Genomic DNA, 21846 nt, shown 5'->3' on the forward strand with positions numbered 1-21846 from the left:
AGAGCTGGGTCAGGCTCTTCGGGGTAATCTAGAACCCAGGGGAGCAGCGTTTGGAGACTGCTAAAAGCTGGGTCAGGCTCTTCAGGGTAATCTAGAACTCAGGGGAGCAGCATTTGAAGACTGGTGAGAGCTGGGTCAGGCTCTTCAGGGTAATCTGGAACTCTTGGGGAGCAGGGTTTGGAGACTGGTAAGAGCTGGGTGAGGTGCTTCAGGGTAATCTAGAACCCAGGGGAGCAGCGTTTGGAGAAAGTGAGAGCTGGGTCAGGCTCATTAGGGTATTCTAGAACCCAGGGGAGCAGCGTGTGGAGACTGGTGAGAGCTGCATCAGGCTCTTCAGGGTAATCTAGAACCCAGGGGAGCAGCGTTTGGAGACTGGTAAGAGCTGGGTCAGGCTCTACAGGGTAATCTAGAACCCAGGGGAGCAGCGTGTGGAAACAAGTAAGAGCTGGGTCAGGCTCTTCAGGGTAATCTAGAACCCAGGGGAGCAGCGTGTGGAGACTGGTGAGAGCTGTGTCAGGCTCTTCAGGGTAATCTGGATCCCAGGGGAGCAGTGTTTGGAGACTGGTAAGAGCTGGGTCAGGCTCTTCAGGGTAATCTAGACCCCATGGGAGCAGCGTTTAGAGACTGGTGAGAGCTGGGTCAGGCTCTTCAGGGTAATCTGGAACCCAGGGGAGCAGCATTTGGAGACTGGTGAGAGCTGGGTCAGGCTGTTCAGGGTAATCTAGAACCCAGGGGAGCAGCATTTGGAGACTAGTAAGAGGTGGGGCAGGATATGAGTTAAGGCATAAGATGTATATTGTGTGCCTGCCGACACCTGTCTCACAATAAGGTGAGTAAAAGATCACCCCGCTACATCCACATCTCGTGCTTGTACAATTCTGCTCTCCCTCCCATGTGACAAACTCTCTGCTCGTAGTAGATTGCTTCATCAAACACATTCAGGAACTGCCTGGTAACTGGTGTCCCATGTGACCATTTCTCCAGTTCTCAGGCCAGACAGAGCCATGTCTGTATCTGTGATCTTTCACTAGCTACGTTGCTAGTTATGGTTACGCTCTAAACAGGGTTTTGTGTCACAGACAGCGTGTCTAACGATTTACCCTGTAAATCGTGTGTTCCAGCGGCACAGCTGCATTTTATATTCAGCACCCTAGGCTGAAACGCTGCCCTGTTTGGGATGAGCGGTACCCATGTGGCTCATTTAGGAAAACTCAAAATATTAACTCTCTGTGACCAGAAATAGTCTGAGACAGTGAGATGTACTGAAATGAATTGATTGTGCAGTAGTGGTTTTTCCAATCCCACTATGAACAACTGTAAATAAAGTTCTTATTACAGGCTAGTTGTGACATCACTACTGACCGGTAATAAGAAAATGACATCACCTGTGCTCTGTAATCAGTTATTACTCTTCAGTTGTGATGTCATAATGCCAGCTGCTTGAGGCAGCACGGAGCTCACATACGGCACTTAATCAAAGCTGTTACAAGGATTACTAAAATCGTGTTCTGTGACACTTTACAGCCATTGTCTGATAAGGACCTGTTTATGGTAGAAGATGTATTTGTGCACTGTATGAGAAACCTGAGGGTGTTCTCACTTCCACTCCCTTGGGATCTTCTGCACAGGTGGTCAGGGAAATGCCATCGCTCTTGGATCCATACCCTGCGTGTGGAGAAGCGAGGAAGGATCATCTGGGTCGAGGATCCTTGGGGACTGGGAAAGAGACATACACAGGCAAGGCACAGTATTTCTCATGTTCTTTCCAAAAAGAATCCACTATTCCAAGGACAGTAATGGGATATTGTTCTCCATGTGCCATTGATCAAGAAAAGGGTATGAGATACTATCAGTCTTGACGTACCCGGAAAAGGCCGAAAAGGGCTGAATATGGGGAAGCCTTGGGCAAGACATGTTACCCTCCTTTTCCTATAGATGACAATCCTGACCCTCCCCCAACCTTTATGGGCTATTGTAGGTCTGTTCCCCTCACTTTCCCTCATATGACGTTTAACAGTACAGGGACGAGGAAGAGGCGAATGAGAGTAATGCACACCGACATGCAGAAACACTGCTTTGGTACTGAGACGAGGAAGAAGACCTCAGAGGAGTACCATTGCAAAGACCAGGCATGTCCCACTAATAAGCCTAACTATGGTCAGTCAATCAAGAGAAAGGACTCACACGCTGATGGGAGCCCTGCTGAGCCGTTCTGCAGCCCGAGATGCACACTTTTTGGATTGTATTATTTGAAGTCTTGGGGAAAGGAACCCGAGACTGGGTGACCTTTTTGTGTTGTCTTGGGAACAGAGCCTCAAGACCTCTTTTGTTTGGATTCCATTATTAGAAGTCTTGGGGAAGGCAACCCTGAGGCGGGGCGACCTTTTTGTGCTGTCTTGGGAACAGAGCCTCAAGACCTCTTTTGTTTGGATTCTATTATTTGAAGTCTTGGGGAAGGGAACAATGAGACAGGGCAACCTTTTTTCTGCTGTCTCGGGAACAGAGTCTCAAGTCCTCTTTTGTTTGGATTCTATTATTTGAGGTTGTGGGGAAGGGAACCCTGAGACTGGGTGACCTTTTTGTGTTGTCTTGGGAACAGAGCCTCAATACCTCTTTTGTTTGAATTCTATTATTTTAAGTCTTGGGAAAGGGAACCCTGAGTTTGGGAAATGTTTTTGTTTTGTTTTAGGAATGGGTTCTCAAGAGCTCTTTTGTTTGGATTCTATGATTTTAAGTCTTGTGGAAGGGACAATGAGACGGGCAACCTTTTTTCTGCTGTCTTGGGAACAGAGTCTCAAGACCTTTGAGTTTGGGTTCCATCATTTGAAGTCTTGGGGAACGGAACCCTGAGATTGGGCAACCTTTTTGTGCTGTCTTGGGAACGGAGCCTCAAGACCTCTATTGTTTGGATTCTATTATTTGAAGTCTCGGGGCAGGGAACCCTGAGACTGAGCGACCTTTTTTTGGTTCTTGAGAACAGAGTCTCAAGACCTGTTTTGTTTGGCATCTATAATCGAGGTCTCGGGAAAGGCAACCCTGAGACTGAGCGACGTTTTTGTGGTTCTTGAGAACAGAGCCTGAAGACCTCTTTTGTTTGGATTCTAATCTTTGATGTCTTGGGGAAGGGAACCCTGAGACTCAGCAACCTTTTTGTGCAGTCTTGGGAACGGAAACTCAAGACCTCTTTTGTTTGGATTCTATTATTGGAAACTTGGGGAAGAGAAACCCCAGGATTGACTCTGAACTCTATTGGCTTGAAATGGATAAAGGTAAACCTTAAGACTCTCTTTTTTACGGAACTTTCTTATCTCAAGACCTCTTTTGTTTGATCTCTATTATTTGAAGGCTCGGGGAACGTAAGCCTGAGACTGAGCGACCGTTTTGTGGTTCTTGAGTACAGAGTCTCATGAAGGGGTGGACTCATGGACTGGCCTATAGGGAACTCTCGAGATTTCCCTGTGGGCCTCTGTACCCTGCGCCTCTTTTGTGTGGTATTTCCAAATGTTCTCATAGGTAAAGGATTGGGCTTGCTGAAAATGTGTCATATGGGGCCACTTTGAACTTTATTTCCAGGGCCTCTTATGGTCCCCAGTAATTATTTCCAGGGCCTCGTTTAGTTCCCAGTCCACCCCTGGTATCAAGACCTCTTTTGTTTGGATTATATTATTTAAAGTCTTGGGGAAGGGAACCCTGAGACTGGGCAACCTTTTTGTGTTTTTTTGGGAACGGAGTCTCAAGACCTCTTTTGTTTGGATTATATTATTTGAAGTCTCGGGGAAGGGAACCCTGACACTGGGAGACATTTTTGTGTTGTGTTGGGAACGGAGCCAATTGAATTGAGGTTTTCACGGTTGTTCCAGACAATCTGTGCAATAAAGCTGGAGGCATAGTAACAAACAGATCTTTCTGCACCTTCCTAAGTATGTCCTCCGACCTCAAAGCCCTCAGCTTTGGAATTGGATGAAAGCTTTTTATTATTTGGTCTTTGTGTATGTGAATGGGCCTACAAATGTGTGCGTTGTTCTCCCAGCTCGTTATTGTGCAGTTAAAAGAATCTGTTTCTGATTTACCACGTCCGCCAACTCAAGAGCTATACCCTGGATAGGTTCCATCTTCGGTGGAAACACCATAGGCGGGTGATCAGGAGGAAGTGCCTGGTCCTCTGCCAGGACGCTTGCGTTGACCAGGACCTCTGCCAGGACGCTTGTGTTAACCACTTCTTGGGGTGGCTTAACCACTTCAGGGATTTCAGGATTCTCCAAGAATGCCGTTATTTTAGGTTGGTTTATGTTTTTAACTAGCCCCTATTTACTGCCCCTGCCACTTGCTTTTTGTTTTGGCTGCGATGCAGTTATACCTGAGGCCCCTCCTGAAAAGTTGTTGATAGTGTGTCTAGAGTTACCCTGCTTGTTTCCATTAGGGATTGGCATATTTTTTGACTTTTTTTCTGTTGTGGTTTTCCTTTTCTTTTTTGTCTGCTTACTCTTACCCAGCCGTCTCGATCCAACTCTTCTTCTGGTGATTTGTCGATGATGTGTGTTTCCATCGCTGGGCAGGAGTCCTCTATGGGAGTTTCCCTTTCCCTCAGACAAATTTCAACAAGCAGCAAGGGGCTGTCTGGTGTAACCATAGGTGTCATTGAGGAGAAATAAATACTTTTTTGGCAACCTTAGCTTGCTCAGGAATTGGGCCATTGAGAGAGAAGCCCTAAAAATCCAACTTCAAGCCAAGGAAACTTGAAAAGCAATTACAAAGATGCACCATGAGAAGGTCCTTCACACCATGAGACGACACCAGGCTTCCATGGCTTCCCACTGAGATGACACCAGGCTTCCATGCCTTCCCATTGAAGGTCCTTCACACCATGAGACAACGCCAGGCTTCCATGGCTTCCCACTGAAGGTCCTTCACACCATGAGACAACGCCAGTCTTCCATGGCTTCCCACTAAAGGTCCTTCACACCATGAGACAACACCAGGCGTCCATGGCTTCCCACTGAAGGTCCTTCACACCATGAGACGACGCCAGGCTTCCATGGCTTCCCACTGAAGGTCCTTCACACCATGAGACGACGCCAGGCTTCCATGGCTTCCCACTGAAGGTCCTTCACACCATGAGACGACGCCAGGCGTCCATGGCTTCCCACTGAAGGTCCTTCACACCATGAGACGACGCCAGGCTTCCATGGCTTCCCACTAAAGGTCCTTCACACCATGAGACAACACCAGGCGTCCATGGCTTCCCACTGAAGGTCCTTCACAACATGAGACAACACCAGGCGTCCATGGCTTCCCACTGAAGGTCCTTCACACCATGAGACGACGCCAGGCTTCCATGGCTTCCCACTAAAGGTCCTTCACACCATGAGACTACACCAGGCATCCATGGCTTCCCACTGAAGGTCCTTCACACCATGAGACGACGCCAGGCTTCCATGGCTTCCCACTGAAGGTCCTTCATACCATGAGATGAAGCCAGGTTTCCATGGCATCCCACTGAAGGTCCCTTACACCATGACATGACAGCAGGCTTTGCTGGCTTCCCACTGAAGGGCCTTCGCACCATGAGATGACACCGGGCTTAAATGGCTTTCCAGTGAAGGTACCTAACACCATGAGATGACACCAGGCTTCGATGGCTTCCCACTGAAGGGCATTCACACCATGAGATGACACCAGGTTTCCATGGCTTCCCACTAAAGGTCCTTCACACCATGAGACGACACCAGGCGTCCATGGCTTCCCACTGAAGGTCCTTCACACCATGAGACGACACCAGGCTTCCATGGCTTCCCACTGAAGGTCCTTCACACCATGAGACGACACCAGGCATCCATGGCTTCCCACTGAAGATCCTTCACACCATGAGACGACGCCAGGCTTCCATGGCTTCCCACTGAAGGTCCTTCACACCATGAGATGACACCAGGCTTCCATGGCTTCCCACTGAAGGTCCTTCACACCATGAGACGACACCAGGCTTCCATGGCTTCCCACTGAAGGTCTTTCACACCATGAGACGACGCCAGGCATCCATGGCTTCCCACTGAAGATCCTTCACACCATGAGACGAGGCCAGGCTTCCATGGCATCCCACTGAAGGTCCTTCACACCACGAGACGACGCCAGGCTTCCATGGCTTCCCACTGAAGGTCCTTCACGCCATGAGACGACGCCAAGCTTCCATGGCTTCTGTCAGGAATAAGGGCTGGAGTCGAAGGGGAGTGACAAGATGTGCCTACTGAGGCTGGAGGTTGCTTTAATGTAGGAGGAGACTACAAACCCCAGCATCCCATGGGAGGAAATGTAGTTTATACACGCGCGTGTTGTCAGCTGCATGTAATTCGTACACGCGCGTGTTGTCAGCTGCTTTTATTGAGGGCAGCATAAAGGAAGCAACGGCGTGCAAGCAGGTGTGGCTTATTTTCCTTGGGTGCGGCTGGAGTTCGAAGCAGGACGAAGCTATCAGGAGCGTGGACGGTTAAACTTAGAATTCTCGTGTGGACGCTGTGCTTAGAGGAGGAGCAGGCAGGCTGGCGGTCTGTGTACGGCATTCTACTCTTCCTCCGAGATAAGTACCAGCAGCATTGCGGGGTGGGATGTTCACTCGGAGCGGTCAAAAACGCAAGGCGGTGAACATTGAAACCGCTTACATTACCAAGGGGCAAAATGCTGTGTGCTCTCATATAAAATCAGCTGTGTGCAACCAAACAAACTCTGCAATGCAGGAATCCATGACAAAATAGTGAGTGCTGTTAACTCATCATGGTGGTATTATGTTGAATATTAATCATTAGGAGAAGGTTATGAAATGCAACAAGTGCTAGCCATTCAGGGGTACTAGGTTACAATTTCTATGTATGTTATGTGTTGCTTAAGCTTGCCCAACGGGTCATGTGTTTTTGTGCTTCATATATGGAAATCATTCCATTGTTTTGTGTTCATGTTGCTTGCTATCCTCCGTGTTTGTCTATGCTGCATGTGCACACGTACTAAGGTGTGTTCAGGGAATATCTGAATGTGTTCATGACTAGGGTCTTGGAAGGTGTTTCATTAGGTTTCTTATGAGTCTAGCCAGGCTTTAGGTAGGGAGGGATTTTTCCCCGTGCTTCCCTTTCCCTATCAAATTTAGGAATCCCCTCATCCTCTATCCGGTGTTACTAACTTCCCCAACCCATCCACAACCTCTCCCTAACTCCTCTTCCCCCCATTGGCTGCCACGTGATATCCTGTGTGCTAATATCAGGCGCCTGTGCCAACCACAGTGGGAGGGTCGAATTCATTCGGCTTCTGTGTTTCGGGGGAGAGTGTCGATTTCTCTCCTCCATTATTGTGTGCATTTGACATAATAAGCCACCCCCATATTGGGATACCTATAACCACCCAAGCCAAATGGAAGCGACTCCTCTGCCTTTGGCCGATGTGCTAAAGGCTCTTCAAGATATTTATTCAGTTGGAGTTAGCACATGCTCGCCAAGAGTCTGATCATTTGAAAGCCCAAGTAAAGGGCTTGGTGGCTCAGCGAACCCCCTTGGAGGGAGCTAGTGGGTCTACGGCCAGGTCAACATCCACAAGTCAAAATCCTACAGTAATTGTTCAACCTCCCAGTAGTGTACCTTTAGCAGCGCCTGAACGTTTTTCCGGGGATCCTCAGAAGTATATGATGTTTCTTACCCAATGCAGACTGCATTTTCTGTGTAAACCCACAGCTTTTGAGACCATTCAGGCCAGAACTGCGTTTGTGATATCATACTAAATGGGGGATGCGGCGGCCTGGGCAATGCCACTGGTTCAAAAAGGTGACCCGTTGCTACATAATTGGAATAGGTTTTTGGCAGAATTTGGTAGGCTGTTTGATCGGCGGGAGGTGTCATTGGCACAAGATAAGGAATTGTTAGGTTTGAAACAGGGCACTCGGGACCTAGTAACTTATGTAACCCAATTTAAAAGATTGGTGAATGAAACATTTGATTAAACTGCTTAAACTATTTTTCTACACATTAGAAACTGCATATTATTGTTTTTGTTATCCAAACAGGTTGGATTTTGAGTCTATGTATCAGCAACTGGAAGATCTCTAAGAATACATTAAGCGAGGACACTTATTAAAGAGGATACCAGTGGACCTCAGTCCCAATTTGGTGGTAATTCAGCAGTAAATCTGCAGAATTATTGCCAAAATCGGTTACCATTATTGCTCCATGGTTCTGTGGATTTACCACAGGATTCCACGTGGTGGAATAGCGGTGTTAGTTCCCATTTTCAGAGCCAGAGGACTCGATGGGGATGTTGAGGGATTTACCACGACGGGTAATTCCACCCGAAGTTTTACCTCAAGCATTACACTGGAGGCAGTTCCTCCACTTCAAGGCCAATCTCATAGTTTTGCAGTACGGTAAAAGCAGCAGTAATTCCGTGACCACACAAACAATTGGTGGTAATGGTATTACCACCACATTTAACCACACCTTCAAACATGTAATGATGCCCAGAGTATGGCCAGGTATCTTAAGGAATGAAATGTCCCCCACGATACGTAGAAAGCATATTGCAGGTCCCCTCTGTGCTCCCTGACCTTATAAAGACACTCAGGCTTTGGCCTTATTCCTCTATTTGGTCCCAGAACTCCTCGGACACTTGCAATATCCTTATAACGTGCGTTTGGGGGTACGTTATCCATATATAAACTTTCAAAGGATCCTGTAGGACAGGACATCAGTGTCAAGACCAGGAGGGCAACTCTGCCTTCTTTTTTCACACACCCCAGTTACTTACATGATGTTTGTAATTTATTGGGACACTGTTATGAATAGCCGCAGCAAAGCTATCAGTGAGCCAGGTTACAGTGGGGCCCAGTATATTGATATCAAAGTAGTAAAGTGATATGAGTCACATGTTTTATAGACCTACCACAGTTACGGGTGTCCGAATAAAGTCTAGCCGGGATAGGGGGATAGGCTTAACCAAGGCCTCAAGGGAAGACACTGTGCAGTAGCAGGGTGACTATTTAGCTTGATGTTTAACTCATGATGGTTAGTGTGGCATGTCTGCTCAGCGAGGGCGTGTAACTCAGACAGAATGAGGCCTGGTTAGCTTTACTACCTGGCAGTTGTAGGCAGTATTGAGATCTAGCAGAAAGGGCAATAACCCAGGGGCATTGCCTCACTACTAGGCAGGTTGGATATAGGTTTCACTGTGACTTTGTACCCACTGAGCCTTGCATGGATCACCCCTGGATTAATAGAGACCCTGGTGGATGAGGAGAGGGAGCAGGTAGTCCAATCTGATGGGGGATTTTAGCTTAAACATAGGGGGACAATTATTGAGTTGTTATTTAAATGAACATGCAGTAATCGTCTGTCGAGAGCATAACCAGAAACTCAAGGAGTGCCATTAATACAGGGATATACGAGGCACAGAAGCAGGTGAAAGAAAGTAGATGCCCAATGGTCTCTAGCAGGCCCTAATCGAGCCATAAAGACCTTTCCCATCCCTTCATCAATCTCTGGTGTTGTGCTGTAAAGGCTGGGACTCCTTGGCAGCCTAAAAAATACCATCTCAAATTAAATATCATTTCTCTATTAAAGCACTTCTATTCCTAAGGATTCTTTACACCTGGTGAAAGCTCCCAGAAGCACTGGCTTTGCAGTGGTGTGCTAGTGAAAAGCAAGAGACTTTCAGATACTGTCTACATCGGAACCTTGAACTGCTTTCCAGTCCAAAAGCAAATCAAAATCAAGTAAACAGCAAGAGTATTTAAAGTGAATACTTACCAAGTATGTTACCTGCAATTAAAAGGCAATAGAAACAGTTGAGCTTCCTCTGTATCATTTGTCCGCAGTGCTACTAATCTTCATTTAAGCAGAGTTAAATACCAGCAGTTTATTTATGTTTTGAAACGTAAACTGGATTAACAGACTGCAGGCTACTGACAGCTGTAAAATAGTGTCTAACTAAGGCCGTATTTCCTATGTAATTCCTAAATCAAGAGACTTGAAGATAATGTCCTCATCGGAACCTTGAACTGGGTTCCAGTCCAAGAGAAAATCAAAATCAATTGAACATTAAGAGTATTTAAAGTGAGTGCTTACGAATAGGGTCTTTAGCTACAATTAAAAGGGAACAGAAACAGGTGAGGCTTCCTCTGTATCATGTGTACACAGTGCCACTCTTCTTTCTATAAGCAGACTTAAATAGCAGCAGCGCATTTAGATTTTGAAACTTAAGCTGCGTTAACAGACTGCAGACTACACATAGGTGTAAAATAGTGTCTAACTAAGGCAGTGTTTCCAATGTAATTCCTAAATCATAGACTTAAAGATAATGGGCCTTATTACAAGTTGGGAGGAGCAGTAAAAACACGGCAGTAACTTTATTACCGCTACATTACCACCCCGCCCAACTATGAGTTGGGCAGAAAGTCAGCAGATTCAGCCCCAGCTCAGAGCTGAAGGTAAATCTGCCGACGTTCTGCCCGTTTCCTAATACACTCCTTTGTCCCACAAATTCCTCTATGATATTCCTCTATGATTTCTATCTCACAGCGCAAGCTGCTCTTAGGAATCTTTTCCGCCACCAGGGGGTGCAGCGTAGCTCTGTATCAGCACCGCCTGATGCCCCTACACACCCCGTGATGGACAAGACATTGGGGCAATTATATATAGAGGTGCCGTGCCTCAAGACCTCAGTTCCTTTTTTCCTCACACTCAGCTTGCTACTAGTAACTCCGCTCTATAACACATTTTTGTTACAATAACGAATTTCTGCTTCGACTCTCGAGTTCACCGCAATGCTGATTCTGATGAGGTTCTTGGGGTCCAAACCCTCCATGGATTGCAGGCATCAGATGTCCATTTCGGTCCCACACCGCATATGCCATTACTGACTTGGTGAAGGCCACAAAATGCAGTGCATAGCATTGTGCCAGTTGTAATGCCCGAAGGTGCTCCGAGAACGTGAAACAAAGCTGTTCGCCTTCCTCCACAAGGAGAAAGGGATACATGGACCTGCTTGAGGTCGCCAGGCCTGGAGCACGGCAACGTGGAGTGGTCTCCGGTCCACAAGGACAAACATAAGAAGCACCACAAGAGGTCGAGGTCACCCGGCAGTTCTTCACGGAACCACACGTCTTTTTCCTCGAAGAAGAGAAGCCACCACTCCAAGCAAGGTCAGGAGGAGAGGGCCCTGCGGTTACCTTTTCCTACCATGTCCTCTTCACCAGAGGAATGGAAAGCCTTCTTTAAAGATGCTTGACATCTTTGTGAAGGCACTGGCACTGGTAGTTCTGGCACCAATGCCTGCAGCCATGGTAAATCAACGTTGGCTTCAGCCCTGGCATCAACAAATTTTAATTCGGCCAACTGATGGACACCACATGCTTGGAAGTGCCGGCAGGGCATCTACTATGCAAGGCGACAAGGTCGTGATGCAGGCGCATACTGTTACGTCTTTGGACATCAGTCCCGCCGCCTATGTCTCCAGACCAGCGGCACCGTCAGCTATTATTCACAATGTCGGTTTCACCAAAGAGTTCCAGGCTCTCCCTATGTACAAGTTGCAAGAACATTTATGATGAGTATCACCACCACAGGGAGGTGAGAGACTTTCCAGAGACGTTTTATGGGGAACAGGGTACCTTGGTAGACCTGGCAGCTGACTTGCAGAGGGCAAGTGGCTTGGATACTTCACCAGAGGTCGAAATGATGCCTGCTGCCACCCTGGCCAGGCCTCAGGCGGCTTTATAGAACCTGATGGAAAAGGTGGTCAACACCGGAGGGGTGTCGGCTCCCGCATTGGCCTAGGGTTCAGTATGACCTGTGCAACATTGCATGAGGGCCCAATCAGGCAGTGAAGTGCAACCTGTTGTGGAACTGTGGGCCAAACCAGTGTAAGTCCTCATAGTGGACCATGACTTGAATAAGATGAGCAGGCCAGCCCCTTCGGACCCCTTATTTCTCTCTGCCAACGCTTCTCCAGAGAAGGCCTCTACAGCACACCTCAAGATCACTTTGTTTCCGTCGTTTCCCCACCGGATTGGCAGAGCAAGAGATTGGATGTTTGCAGCAGGAAGACCTTTGGATTTTTGAGCCTGAGTCTCCGGTGCGTCAATGCCTTTGTGCCATGGCCAAATTTACCTTTGGTCTTTGGTCAGTTGTAACAGAGGCAGTGGAGCACATCCCTTAGGGGAGATGTGGAAAGGCTGTCAGGCTCTTATTACGGATGGAAAGGATGCTTCCCAGGAGAACTTGCAGTCTGGCATGGATACTCAAGACTATGTCGCTAGGATGATGGCCAGAAGTACTTTCTTGCAATGTTTCTCTAAACTGAGGACAAGAGAGTTTGCTGCTGAGAGGCAAATCCAGGTACTTCTCCGGGACATGCCTCTCGAGTACATGAACTTGTTTGGCACCAAAGCCAACAAGTCGCTCCAGAAATTCCAGGCCCCTAAGGCAACAGCCATGTTGCTAGGACTGGCGGTGCAACAGCAACGACCTGCGAGCCGGGCGAACAGGGGTTTTTGCCTCTTCAACTACGGCCAGTGGGGTAGAGGTCAGGCTTCCTTGGGCAGTCAAGGCCAATGCTATCCCTAAAAGGGTAGGGCATGTGGTGCTCCTAGGGGAGGTGCTTCCTCCTTCTTGGTGCCCTCCGCAACACCCGGAACAAATCCTTTGTGAAGCGTTCTTCCGTTATTCATCCCCCATAGGGGAGAGGATATCCCTGTTGGGCGAGGAATGGAAAAGTGCCCCCTTAGATGCCTGGGCATTGCTGGTCACCCAGCAGGGATAGTGCCTGCCTTTTGCCTCCCGCCCTCCGGACGACCCCTTGTCACCAGCCCTTGCCTTCCAGAATCCCCACTGCTGGAAAAGATTCTGGCAAAAGGGGCCATAGAGATGGTTCCCCCCTCAGAAGAAGGCAGGGGCTGGTACTAAAGTTAGTATCTGGTGCCGAATAAGGGTGGAGGTCTGATACCCATCCTGGATCAGTGGCTTCTGAACTTATACTTGAGCAAGAATAAGTTCAGGATGGTCACGCTGGCCCAGATCCTCTACGCCCTGGACATGAACGATTGGCTAGTTTCCCTCGATCACCAGGACGCTTACCTCCAGGTGGCTTTCCACAGGAAGCACAGGAAGTTCCTAAGATTCAAAGTGGGAACAGTCATCTCCAGTTCAGGGTACTCACTCAGGGTTATGACCAAGTTTCTGGTGGTAGTGGTGGCACACCTCAGGAGGGAGGGTGGGCATTCATGCCTTTCCCTGCCTAGACGGCTGCCTCCTGCGCACTGATTACCAGATCTGCACCTGAGAAATACCCAGCTCCTGTACTGGGATTGCAGCCTATTGCACAGCTTGGGATTCTCCCTGAACTTCGGGAAGTCTCAGGTTTTGACCTTTCCGCCTGATGGGTTTAGTGGTATCCTGCATCTTGGTGGTGCCGAAGGCCCATCTGTGCATGAGGCCACTCCAGTAGCTTCTGAGTTCACAATGGTCTCAGGGACAGACTTCAGGCCTCCTTCTGGTCTTGGAAAGAGTGTCTGGAGACCTACAATGGTGGTCCATGAAGGACAACCTCACAAAGGGGTCTGTTTTCCATCAACCCTGGCCACAGGGGACTCTAGAAATGGGTGCGTTCCTGAAAGGCTGGGGCGCTCACTTAGAAGATCTGATGGTGAGCAGATGATGGTCTCCATCAGAGTGCCAGGAGCACATGAAGCTGCTGGAGCTGAGGGCGATCAGGCTGGTCCTGGTTGGTTTCATTCCCTCTGTGAAGGGCAAGACAGTCCTGGTCTTGACAGACAATATTGTAGCCATGCATTTTTTATGTTTTTTTAAACCACTCCTAATACTGGAGAACCAGTTTCTAAGGGCGGGCCCGGGATTTGAACCTGTGTTGCTCTGCGTTGTCTTTCTTCCAAGACGAGCACATTGTCCCTGAGCTATCCTCCCGGCCCTGCATTACTTGAATAAGAGGGGTGGTTTGTGCTTGTTGCCTCTGAATCAATGAGATTGTGTCTATGGGCTCTGGAGAACGGCATGTCTCTGACTACGGCGCACCTGGTGGTCAAGGAGAACACTTGGGTGGATGCGCTGAGCAGGCAGTATTCAACCTTCCACGAGTGGGAGATCTTCCAGGAAGTTCTGGAGGAGATTGTCTCGCTCTGGGGTACCCCCTTTGTGGACCTCGTTGCTTCCAGTGTAAACTGGAAGGGTAAGTGGTTCTGCTCCAGAGAATTTCCCTGTGAGGGAGCTCTGGGGACGCCTTGACAGTCGATTGGGACTTCGACCTGCTCTATGCATTCCCACTGATCCCTGTCATTCAGCTGGTTCTCAGTAGACTACGTGTTCAGGACCATGATGATCTTGATCACTCCAGACTGGGGCCAGAGAACAAGGTGCCCAGAGTTTCTGGAAATGGCCATCTGCCCTACCTGGTATATTTCGCAGAGGACGGACCTCCTCCCCCACTACCCGTCTTTTTTCCTCTGCCCCATCCTTCCAAGCTGAGGAGTGTTTCCATCGGCTAGATCTGGTGCAGGCACTCATGTTCTATGTCTCGCAGACAAGAAACAACAGGACAGATGACCAACGTTTCATTACAAAACGGACCCTGTCTCAGTGGATCATTCTCTGCATCTCAGAATGCTATGATCTGGCCGGCAAGCAGGTCCTTGAGGGCCTCTGAGCTCACTCGACCAGAGGGTTGGCTGCCACCTCGGATCTGCAGCATGGAGTGCCTGTTCTGGATATCTGCCAAGCAGATACGAGGGCTTCTTTGCACACATTTTCTAAGCATTACTGTCTGGATTCTATGTCTGGTCAGGACACTTATTTAGGCAGGGTTGTCCTTCAGAGTGTCCTGCTTTAGGTGATGCAAACCAGGTCATTGTACTGTTTTAGGCATTTATGATAGATTACGAAACTGTGAAAGGAAGGAGTCCATTAGAAGAACAAATGGCTTACCTTTGGTAATATTCTTTCTGATGGACGTTCTTCCCATGGATTTCCCCCTGCCTGCTCCTTTTGGGGTAGCTAGTACCACTTAGTTCTGTGGTCCCTCAGCACCAGAGTGCTAGGGAAAATGGAACAAACTGAACTGAGGTCATGGGGCAGTGCATTTCCATATATTTAGGCCCCGACTTCATGTCCGGTGTGGGACACGTAGTGGCAATGTACCCCCTGGAGGTGAAACGTTTCCAAAGAGCAGCTGGCACTGGGAGTTGGATATCACAGATGAGGAATCCATGAGAGGAACATCCATGAGAAAGAACATCACTGAAGGTAAGTCATTGTTAATTTAGTTGGTTTTATTTAGCATAACCCTTAATAACGAGGCATGCTTTGGCCACAGGTTTATTTTTATGTTTATGTATTTGCAATTTGCCGTAGGCCCACGGGCAAACAAGAGCAAACATGACAGAAAAAAACAACACAACAATAAGCATTAAGTCAGCTAGTAAACAGGGACGAAAATACAAATAAAACATCATGAAAAAATACAACAAGATAGGCTTGCATGGTAATAGCAACATGAAACCCCTGTGCGGGGTAAAATTAAAATAAAAAGAATCAGATCCGGAACAGAAAAAAAAAGTTCGCTCTAAACAGGGTTTGTCTTACAGGCAACCTGTCTAATGATTTACCCTGTAAATCGTGTGTTCCAGCGGCACAGCTGCATTTTAGATTCAGCACCCAAGTCTGAAACGCTGCCCTGTTTGGGATGAGCTGTACCCATGTGGCTCATTTAGGAAAACTCAAAATATGAATTCTCTGTGATCAGAAATAGAGCCTGAGATAGTGAGATAACTGAAATGAATTGATTGTGCAGTGGTGGTTTTTCCAATCCCACAATGAACAACTGTAAATAATGTTCTTATTACAGGCTAGTTGTGACATCACTACTGACCGGTAATAAGTAAATGACATCACTATTGCTCTGTAGTCAGTTATTACTCTTCAGTTGTGATGTCACAATGCCAGCTGCTTGAGCCAGCACTGAGCGGAATTCCAGCTCACATACAGCACTTAATCAGAGTCGTGACAAGGATTTCAAATCCCTTTCTTCTTAAATCGCGTTCTGTGACACTTTACATCCATTGTCTGATAAGGACCTGTTTATGGTAGCATGTGTATTTGTGCACTTTGTGGGAAACCTGAGGGTGTTCTCACTTCCACTCCCTTGGGATCTTCTGCACAGGTGGCCAGGGAAATGCCATCGCTCTTGGATCCAGACCCTGGGGATGTAGAAGCGAGGAAGGATCATCTGGGTGGATGATCCTTAGGGACTGGGAGTGAGACATATTCAGGCAAGACACAGTATTTCCCATTTTCTTTCCAAAAGGAACCCTCTATTCTAAGTACAATAATGGGATATTGTTCTCCATGTGTCATTGATCAAGAAAAGGGTATGAGATACTATCAGTCTTGACGTACGAGGGAAAGGCCAAAAAGTGCTAAATATGGGGAACCCATTAAATATCAAGGTTATTTAAAGTTAGTACTTACGAAGACCCGGGAGGACAACTGCAATGGAAAGGGAATAGGAACAGGTGAGTCTTCCTCTGTATCATTTGTACACAGCACTATTCTTCTTCGTTTAGGCAGACTAAAATACCAGCAGCTCATTTATGTTTTGAAACGTAACCTAGGTTAACAGACTGCATGCTACAAACAGCTGTAAAATTGTGCCTAACTAAGGCAGTGCTTCCCATATAATTCCTACAACATAGACTTAAAGATAATGGGCCTCATTACGAGTTTGGCGGTAGCCTTGACAGCAATACCGGCAGGCTACCGCCAAACTTTTGAAGTTTTCTGGCACCCAGGAATGGCCAATTAGTGGGGTATTACAACCCCAGTTGGCCCGGTATTTGCGCATTTCTGGACACCGGAAACAATTCTTACCCATTCCCATTTGAGCCCCATAGGGCTCAATGGAAATGGGGATGACGGTAGCACCGGCACCGTTAATAACGGTGCCGGTGCTACCGTCAAATAGGGCTCGCGGGTGCCGGTATTCCTACCAGGACAGATCTGGCGGGCAGAAAGACACCCCCTAGCACAACTCGTAGTTTGGTGTTCCGGAGACAAACGACACCGGCAAGTTTACTGGTGCCGTTATCTCTGGATCGCCAAACTCATAATGAGGTCCAATGTCCTCATTGGAAACTTGAACCTTTCACTGGTTTTCAGTCCAAGAGGAAATCAAAATCTAGTGAACATCAAGAGTATTTAAAGTGAGTACTTACAAGCTTCCTGCTTGCCATGATCTGCAATTAATATGCAACAGAAACAGGTGAGTCTTCCTCTGTATCATTTGTCTGCAATCCTACTCATCTCTGTTTAAGCAGACTTAAATACCAGCAGCCCATTTATATTTTGAAACTTAAACCCGTCTTGGGGTAACACACTGCAGGTTATACACAGAGGTTGAATATTATGTATTATTCTTACAGTTTGGTGTAACGCGTGACTCGTGCAATGTCAGGAGCTGATTGGCTGAATAAGAGCCCTGAGTTAATGCTCACATGTCAGAGGTGTTCGTAAAACAGCTTATTTTGCAAATCATTGTAGCTATTATGTCATTTTCGAACAGGAACATCATATTATTTGCGTGAGAATATGAACAATTGATGGCTACTGCATTTGTTGGAGCATATGGTTTGGAGAAAAACATTCATAGAATATAAAAAAATCAATACAATACTTCTGAAGGCTGGACGCACACATTCCATGTCACACACCCGCATTGCACGTGCCCTGGGCCGGCAGAAGACCCCAGGACGCTGCACCGCTTCCCGGTCACCTTCAAGATCTTATGTAACTGGTCGAGGGGGCTGTACACAGATTGCCTGTTGGGTCTTAGTGGCGAGAGACCCATCACTATGAGTCTCCTACCACTCCTCTGCTGCCTGCGGCCGAGCTCACGAGGGTGCAAGGTGTACCTCCCCAGGTGCAGGCGACGGAGACCCACTGGGAGCTGCTCCGCCTTTCTTCATTCTCTAAAACACCTTCTTTCCAGTGGCTCGAATTTCTTTCAAACTTTGTGTACATTGTAAGGTATTTAAGAACTACTTATAGCAGCTGGAAACAGCACAGACAAAACATAAGGGTTCTTCACGTTTGTTGTGTGTCGGTCCGCACCCCCATGCGTGCCCGTGAGCCCCTCAACCCACAGACCTCACTCGTGACACGTCTGTATAGTTCGGGCTCCGCGGTCGCTCTGGCGCGGCCGGGAACGCCCCGTTTATTTAAGCCGCACGCGGCGACGTGCAACGTCACGTCGCTGCGTGCGCATACCCTTACGGGGCAGCGCCACACTCCTCCTTTTTTGGGAGGAACAACAATAACACACACTTCTAAATATTGCACTGCACACAAAACAACAATTGAAAGCTCAGAGCCCATGCCCCTTTAATATCAGCCAGCCGGGTCCCCTCACTCCGGAACGCACTCAATCGGTCCTAGTATATAGTCACCGAGGTAGGCAGGTTTCCCTCGCCCAGCCCTCTGGGGGTACCTCCCGCCTACCTCCACCGCAGGACTTCCCATGGTTCCAGTCCCTCGATCTGGCGACACCGGGATTTCCCCCCGGGGTGTGCCTTCATCCGGGAGGTCCACCTCATCCGGGTCTGGCGGGAGCTCAGCTCGAGAGTCACCCAGTTTCTTAAAGAAACTCACATTCCGAGTGACGGCCGATTTCCCATCCGAGGCCGTCACCATTGACCCTTTCACGGCAACCACATCCAGTGGATCCGGTTCATACGGGAACAAGAGCTTGCCATGAGGATGTCGATTCCGGATCAGTACCTCGTCACCCGGCTCCAGCCGCTGCGGACGGAGACCCCACCGGAGATTTTCCTGGTGTGTCCGTGTCTGTCGCTCAGCGTCCACCCGTTGATCGTCTATCACGCCTGGCTCCTTTTCTTGTACCTCCGGCAGGAGTCCTCGGGGGCATCGTCGGAATAAGACTTCCGCTGGGGCAACCTCAGTCGAGGCGTGTGGGGTGGTGCGGTATACCCTCAGGAACTTGTATAGTGCCCGCTGGAGGGGCTGGCCCTGCCCTTGGGCTATCCGGAATGTTTTATTCAGTGTTCTCATCAGCCGCTCCGCGTCCCCGTTCGCACGGGGCCACAGCGGGGATACCTTCCTGTGTGTCACTCCGCAGCTCTCCAGGAACTCCGAGAACCGTGCACTCTGGAATGGGGACCCATTGTCCGAGCATAGAGTCATTGGAAAACCATGGGTGGCAAAGATCTTCTCCACTGCTCCCACCACGTGCTCAAACGCCACTGACTCGACAAACTCTACTTCGGGGTACCGGGAGTATTCGTCCACTATGGCCAGGAAGTGGGTGCCCACTGCTGTGGATCCAAAATCCGCATGTACGATCTCCCACGGCCGGGTCCCTCGTGGCATCACCTCGATCTCTGGTTCACGCTGCACCGGGGAGGCCGCCTGGCACCACACGCAGGCCGCCACGAAGTCGTCCACCTTCCTCTCTAGCTCGGGGAACCACACCTTCAGCCTCAGTCTCGCCTTCGTCTTGGCGGTTCCTTTGTGTCCCTGGTGTGCCAGATTGATGACCTCATTGACTTTGGAACCCGGCACCACCAGGTGATCACCCCGCAGCAGAAGGCCTGACTCCGAGAAGGACAGCTCGTCCTTCACTTTCCAGAGTTGCTCTAGGGTCACTTTGGCCTCTTGAGTGCGCCCCGCCACCAACTCCAGCACGGACTTCCAGGATCCCGACCGCATCGAGTTCCTCAATATCCGGAAGCACTCGTCGTTGGCCGCGGCAGCCTCCAGTTCTGGTAGCGGCATCGCGTTGGGGGTGGCACCCTCTACCACCATTCTGATGTGGTCGTCTGCTTTTTCGGCGCAGGAGTCTTGCACTGGTCCTCCACTACCTCCCGGGTGTCGGGACAGGTAGTCAGCCGCATTGTTGGCACCCGGCCGGTAGATCAGGGTGACGCCATACTCCAAGAGGGCCAGCATCCACCTCTCGATTCTGGCCGGTGGCTTCGATGATGATCCAGCCATGATCGGGAGCAGCGGCTTATGGTCAGTCACCACCGTTACAGGTCTTCCCAGCACATACAGATGAAAGTGCCTACAGCCCCACAGGACAGCCAGGGCTTCGCGTTCTATCTGGGAATACCTCTGTTCGGTTTCTGAGAGGGCTTTGCTGGCGTAGGCCACGGGTCTGATCCTTCCATCTCGGCCCACCTGAGTGAGCACAGCTCCCAGACCGAATGGGCTTGCGTCCACAATAATTTCCGACTCAAGGGCCGGGTCGAAGAAGGCCATGGTATCCTCAGCCGTCAGGGCGCCCTTAATGTCCTCAAACGCCGACTGCTCCAACGGACCCCACTGCCAAGCTGTTTCCTTCTTTGTCAGGGCCCTGAGTGGCTCCGATCTCGAGGCCAGGTTCTGGATGAAGCGCCCGCAGTATGTCACCATACCCAGGAAGCTTCGCACGTCCGATGCCGATTCAGGTGGTCGTGCCGTCTTGATGTCACAGACTTTTCTCGGGTCCGGCGACACACCGCCCTCCTTAAATATGAACCCAAAGAACTCAATGGTTGGGCGGAGGAATTCGCATTTGTCCTTGTGGAGGGTGAGCCCCAGCGACTGCAGCCTCTCGAGGGTCCTGGCAAGGCGTTTCAGATGGTCCAGCTCAGTCTTGGCAAAGACCAGAATATCGTCACTAATGTTGAGGACGCCCTCCAGATCTGCGAGGGCGCCTCGAATTATGTTCTGAAACACTTTGGCTGCTGACGATACTCTGAAGCTCAGCCGCTTGTATCGATAGAGCCCCCTGTGGGTGGTGAAGGTCGTGATGTAGCGGGACTCCGGGTGGAGGACAACTTGATGGTATCCAGCTCGTAGGTCCAATTTGGAGAAGAACCTTGCCCCCTGCACTTCTGCAATTATGTCATTGATGGTCGGGGTCAGGTGCCGTTCCCTCCTGATGGCCTTGTTGGGCAACCTCATGTCCACACAGATACGGACAGAATCTGGCTGTTTCGGTTTCCTCGCAACCACGATGTGGGACACCCAGGGTGTTGGGCCCTCCACCTTCTCGATTATGTCCAGATTCACCAGGTTGTCTAGCTCCTTGTCAACATGGTCCCTCAGGTGGAAAGGGATCCTCCTGTGCTTCAGAGCCACCGGCTGCACCAACTCATCAATGTGGAGCCTCACCGGGTCACCATTCATTCTCCCAATACCCTTGAAGATGGCAGCATACTTGTCCAACAGGTCGTTTATGTCTTCTAAGTAGACCGAGTATGCGAAATTCACGATGCCAAGAGCCTCCGCCGCCGCACAACTCAGCAGGGTGTTGCTGCCCACTGGAGTCACGTAGAAGCGGGCCTTGATCATGGACCCATCGTGCTCCTCCTTTGCAACGAATGCACCGTCCAGTGGTAAGGGCTCCCGCCCCCCAAATGCGAAGATGCGGGCCCTCGGCGTCGCCAGACTCGGTGGTGGTTTCAGCGCGGCATAGTGTCCTCTCGCCATTACGTTGACTGATGCCCCAGTGTCGACCAGCACCGGGACAGGCGAGCAGTTCACTTCCACGACGCATCTCGGCTGTCTCCTGCTCCTCCCTTTGAGGACTTCCATGCTGGAGACGAAGAAGATGTTCTCCTCGTCCTCGTCCTCAGCGTCCTCCGCCGGCGCATCCTCTTCCATTTGCTCTACTTGAGCCACATTGGGCGGGCGATTCTGGCGAGGAGTCCAAGGTCGGGGTTGTCCTCTCGGAGTCAGTACCGGTAGGGCCGCCCTACACACCCTCGAGAAGTGGTCGGGTATCCCACAGCAGCCACAGATCTTCCCTATTGCC

This window comes from Ambystoma mexicanum, chromosome 1p (assembly GCF_040938575.1).
Source record: "Ambystoma mexicanum isolate Mex_15411 chromosome 1p, UKY_AmexF1_1, whole genome shotgun sequence".
Lineage (NCBI taxonomy): Eukaryota > Metazoa > Chordata > Amphibia > Caudata > Ambystomatidae > Ambystoma > Ambystoma mexicanum.